This window comes from Papaver somniferum, chromosome 6, assembly GCF_003573695.1.
Source record: "Papaver somniferum cultivar HN1 chromosome 6, ASM357369v1, whole genome shotgun sequence".
In the NCBI taxonomy this organism is placed as follows: domain Eukaryota; kingdom Viridiplantae; phylum Streptophyta; class Magnoliopsida; order Ranunculales; family Papaveraceae; genus Papaver; species Papaver somniferum.
This window is the reverse complement of record NC_039363.1, coordinates 80,053,891-80,059,890: the sequence shown is the minus strand read 5'-3', so window position 1 is coordinate 80,059,890 and position 6,000 is coordinate 80,053,891.

The window sequence follows — 6,000 nt, the reverse complement described above, 5'->3', positions numbered from 1 at the left end:
ATCTTCTTCGTAGGAACCCTAATTTTCAGATTTAACATCCTTCACCAAAATGGTCATAACTCCTTCATTTCTAACCCAAATTGGACGTTCTTTATCTCATTTCGAAGCTAAGAAAATGCTCTGCAACTTACTCAGAGATAGCTAACGCCAAAAAAGTATTATAAGGGGTCTAAAATGGAAGTCTAAATAATTGACAGACAACATAGTTCCAGTTTTCTAGATTTGGTGATAATCCAGTACCACATTGCTCGGGAAGCGTCAGGAGCCTGGGCTAAATAAGATACGCTTCGGATTCTCCATGTTGACGAGGCCTTTTGGGGTCCTAAAAATCCGCAGGAACAAAACTACTTATCCCTGTGGGGTGTCCAAAGGGTGGGCAGTATTGTCGACCGTGGTCGAGGGGGTGTTACAAACTTGGTATCAGAGCCGTCCTCGGATCTCTTGGGGGTGTGGTTGAAATAGTACCACATTTCTCAGGAAGCGTCCGGATCTTGGGATAATAAGGTACGCTTCGGATTCTCCATGTTGACGAGGCCGTTTGGGATCATAAAAAGCCCCAGGAACAAAACTACTTACCCCTATGGGGTGTCCAAAGGGTAGGCAGTATCGTCGACCGTGGTCGAGGGGGCGCTACAACTGCCTTTCAAACGAGTTGGATTAAGCTTTTGTCCCTTCATGGATGAACTACGGTATGTGCTTGATCCCTTTAGAGTAGAGAAGGGTACGTAGGCAGCCGCAATGAGTTGCAAAATTTTCGGTCCAGCACATTGTTGCTCATACATCTAATTGCGAGATCATTGTGACATATTGGCCTCTCATATCATATGGCTCGGTATTTCGATGCAAGAGATGATTGTGGCCATACTTGATGAGTCTAGTTGTACACCATTCATTGGGTGCTCATACTTCTTATCGAACTACACAAAGTTGGCATATGCATCAATTGTGAATTGGGCATGGCCAAGAAAGTAAGCTACATCAACATACAAGTTAGCGGAGCTTGCATAAGCCTAAGGAAAGTATGACATGAGCCCGATTGATGCACCCTTGGCACGAGCAAGACAAGTGCATGCTTTTGGCAATGCCAAAGCTAGTAAAGAAGCTAGAACCAGGCCGTTATGGCCTATGCTCAAGTTCAAGGCATGTTCTATGCCTAGAAATGACTCAAAGGCCAGTGATGTTTGAAATAATGCATCAGCATCAGCCTCAATGGCTTTAAACCCTTCGCAGAACAAGGGTGCGTTTGGAACGGTGTGGAAAGTAAGTTAGCCGCATCATGCTCCACGAGCATGCTTGCAAAAGGAAAATAAACGCACATTTGCCTAGTTTTAAATCCGGATTAGTAGCATCGGAGTGGCGCATCGGGGAAGTTATGGCATGTGCGCCCTGGCGTGCTAGGCATAATTTTTCGGTCTATCACATATTTCCTGGTCAATAAAATGAAATCTGCGTTAACAATGCCCGGAGACCTTTTCCCAAAGGTGTTATTACACCCTGACAACATCCAGATCAAGCATGAATTGGGATGGAAATAGTGCATCATTGGAAAACTATGCAGTAATATTTGCTTTGAAACATCCATAGTTAGTAACTTCATCAATGTTATGTGGGAAATCTTGAGCAGAATTGAGATAGACATATGGAATAGGAGAAGGAATTTCTACACTTTCAGACTCACACATGAAAATGATTACAACAATCTCAGACAATGAGGAACTAGAAGTGTTTTTGAGAAGCTAATGGTTCTTGTTGAGGTTCCTACTAGAGGACCAGAGTTGATTAATGAGGAGCTCTTCACTAAAGTCATGGTATGGATTCTCATCAAAAGGATTCCTAAACAATTCGGGGAAAAGGTATCCCCAAACCTGCTGGAATATACCAAGATGCTAGAAGAACTTATGGAAGATACGGATTTGAAAATAACATGGAGGTAAAGCTCGCTATTGATGTTAGTAAACCCCTCGGGTCTAGGATTGAATCTTTTGAGACCACCACCATCTCTTACAGGCTGGAATTCGCCTATGCCTTGAATACCATAAAGTTTTTCAAAGTCTGTAGAATTATAGATCACTACCCTAATCAACTTTGTGTTATCCTAGCCATTCAAAATCACCCACTTTCCACCCCAAGGCAGCCAATTACACCCTCCACCCGAAAATATAAAGGTTTACTCTCTGAAAAATCCCCCTTTCACAAATATTATTTTGATGCTGCTATGGAATTTGAGGCCAAAATTAAACATGCAAAGAAAATTGAGCTAGAAAATTCTATAGCCAACATGGATGCCTCCACCAATGGCCCTCTCATCTTTGATGCTAGATCCTCCAACTCTGAAAATGAAGAAACTCCTCAACACCGTGATGTCATTGCCTGTCAGATCAGAAAGAAGAAACATTGATAGGGCTGCCAATATTTTTCTGAAGTCCGAAATCCGTTTCCGAAAATTCGACATCCTATAGGATTTTATTCGATGTATCAGATTTCGGATATCGGAACCGGAATCCTTAACGTACTTTCCATCCTTATCGTAAAGGAACCGGATTAGTCCCCATCCGATAGGTTAAAATTCGACATCCAATAATACCCTGTGTAAGTGGTCATAAACCCATCTTCTATTCTCTTTACAGACACAATCATTGTGTTCTCTCTTCATATATTTTCTCTGCAACCCAGCACCAACGCAAATGTACAAAAGAAATGCAGAATCCAGAGTCAAAGAACCGGAAAAGGAAAAAAATTTGAAGAGATGTATCAAAAGAAAACACAGCTAGAACAAATTCTCTTATATCCTGAGACAATTCAACACATTCTCTTTCTCTTACGTCATGAACCCAGAGTTTGTTTGTTCTCCACCAGTTTTTACATTAATTCTTTCTCTTAATTTATCGTTAATTATATCTCAATTCTACATATAAATAACAATGAAATTTCCAAACCCTGTACGCAATTTTTTGTTTCTTCTTTAAAGTTGATTTTGGAGATTAAGAGCTTAATCTTGTGTTCCATTTTTCCTTATTTGCATCTGCTTGTAACATGTTCGATGAAATGACCCAGTAGGGACTTAATGAATATATTTAATCTTTCGTTCTTCTTTCATTGTATTGCATCATCTCCATAGCTCAGTTAGCTTCGAAATTGACACCTCATCTCTCTGTATTTTTTGTTTACATTTGATGATTGAGGAAAAGTCGTTAGCATTATCATTATTAAAAACAACAGAAGGATCAAATTAGCCTAACGGAATTTATCGAAAAAAAAATCAGATATCCGATAACTTAGCCTAACGGAATCGGATTGAGATTTTTGGATTCCATAGGATATTATCGGATATCGGATTTCCAACATCCTTAACCTTAAACTTATCGGTATGGTCAAAATCCGATAGATTTTTGTCCGTTGACAACCCCAAACATTGCCTTGCTAAGAAGATTCTAGGTTCATACAAAAATAAACTCTCAAACATCAAAGTTGTTGCTAGATCTCAAGGTCATGATACCACTTTTAAGCCAAATCCAAGTACTGAGCTCATTGTCTTTCCTACCTTTCCCTTTCCCCTTCAACTCTCTACTCACTTTACCCCAAATCAAGGCAAAGATGGATGTTGAAATTTATAAGAATAAGAAGGAATCCTGGGAGGCTAAGAAAAAGTCCCACATTTTCAAGAAGAGTAATGACAATACCCTACGAACTAGCTCCTCTGACTCCAAAATAAAGAATCCATCCAACATAGATGATGATGAAATTGTCAAAAGATGCAAATACTAGAGATCAACAATTGTCACATGTTCAAAGTTTGGCTAATGGTACCTTGGAAAGCTCCCCAACTACTAGAATGGTACCTTTTCTAATCCTCAATAATTTAAATCATGTTACTAGTATAATCCAGTTACAGGTCAATAAATGCATGATTGGCCTTGATATCCATGCTATGTTTCTAACCTTTTTATAAGAATATTCTACAACACTATGACAATATTGCTAGAAGAATCATCTCTAAGTATCCTAATGCCTCTTATTTCTGGCAATTCTCCACTTCCCTAGCCCAGAATTGTCAAGGAATAGGTACAATGGATGCCAAGATATACCTAAATGATATGCTAAAAAAAATTAAATCCATATATTATTTTTCTATCTGAGAGAAAACATAGGAAAGATAATTTTATGAAAAAAAAATCATGCAGGAAATCAATGTGCATAACTACTGGAACCAGGAAGTACTAGTGGCGTTGCTGGTGGTCCAAATTTGTATGGAAAAGTAGCATATCCATTGATGTTATTGACTTCTTTCTGAACCATATCGATGTCATTTTCATCACTGCCCATAACACTCATTGGATTTTCACTGGTTACTATGGCAGCCCCTATGACTTAACTAAGAAAGTTAAGTCATGGAAAATGTTGGAAACACTTGTCTTACCAATCATCTCCCTTGGTTGATCATTGAGGATTTCAACTTCATTCTCCATGACTCTGAGAAATAAAGTGTCACTCCTATTGATTCTGTTAGGGCAAATTTCTTCAACAACAAAATCATGGAACTTGATATTGTTGATATTGGCTTTACTGGATGTCCTTTCACTTGGTCCAACAAGAGATTTGGCCCTGCTCTCACTGAGAAAATACTAGATTGAGGTATTGCTTATGACAGTTGGTTGTTGATGTTCCCTAACACCACCATCTCCAATCCTTTTTGGAAAAATGGAAGTATCCCTTTTGAAAACACTGGGGGTACCAAAACACACCACCAACTTTTTCGTAGGCAATTTGTATGGACAAAATCAACACAACTCCGAGAGTTAAAACTCAATCAAGGAAAGTGTCTAGAGTTATGTCTCTATCTCTCTTGTGATAAGAATGTTTACAGAAACGAATCCATGAAGCTAATCACAAAGAGAGTTCTTGTACGGTACCAAAGACCAATGTCCAAGGATCAATCAGGTCGTATCCAACAAACTAGGTCGGACGTATCTACTCTGATTGATCAAGGCACAACCTGTGATATTTCAATTATAAAGATAAACAATATAATGCGAAAAAAGAAATAACACAGACACCAAAAAATTTGTTAACGAGGAAACCGCAAATACAGAAAACCCCGAGACCTAATCCATATTGAACACCAAACTGTATTAAGCCGCTACAAACACTAGCCTACTACCAATTAACTTCGATATGGAATATAGTTGAGCACGAACTCAGTCTTCCACTGATTCAGGTACAATCGCGCTCCTTACGCCACTTGAATCCTAGCAAGACTCCGCATAATTGATTCCCTTAGATGACATCACACCAACTAAGAGTTGCATCAACTCAATTGAAGACTTTAAACCAAATCTTCCTCCCACATATCAAGCCTATATAATGGATTTTCTGATTTACGATCAAAACAGATGACCAAATCAAACGTATGATCAAGGTGATGGAAATCGATAGCAATTTGACAGGAGTTTAGATATCCTCAAAATCCGGACTTATGCAACCCTAAGTGCAGCCTAGATTATTATTCACCTCACAAGTATAAAACTTGTGGAATCACAAAGTTGAGACGAAAATAACTTTGTGATTTTTATCTATCTTGTTCAAGTGATAAATCAACAATCAAACAAGATCATGATATTCAAGTTATCAAGATAACTGGACCTGGCTTCATGAATCCCAATGAAGTCTTTGATAGTCGCTAAACCCTAAAAGGGTTTCTGGAGAGGACGACTCTAGATACAATTAGGACACCCCAAAAAGTAGTGTCATGATTCAAAGATCCCAGTTTCCTAGAGTTCCCCTTGTATAGACTTCAAAGCATAGGTTGCTTTAGGTTTAAGCTAAGATAGCTTTGGAACCAAGGAAACAATATTCACCGTTATATGAAAGCTTTGAATCTTATTCACAAAAACAAGATATACAATCTGGTTAGGAAAACCGTAACCGAATCGTGTAAAAAGACTATGTTTAACATGGTTAGTCGAAACTATCCGGTTTGAACTTAAAAGCTTAACACTCATT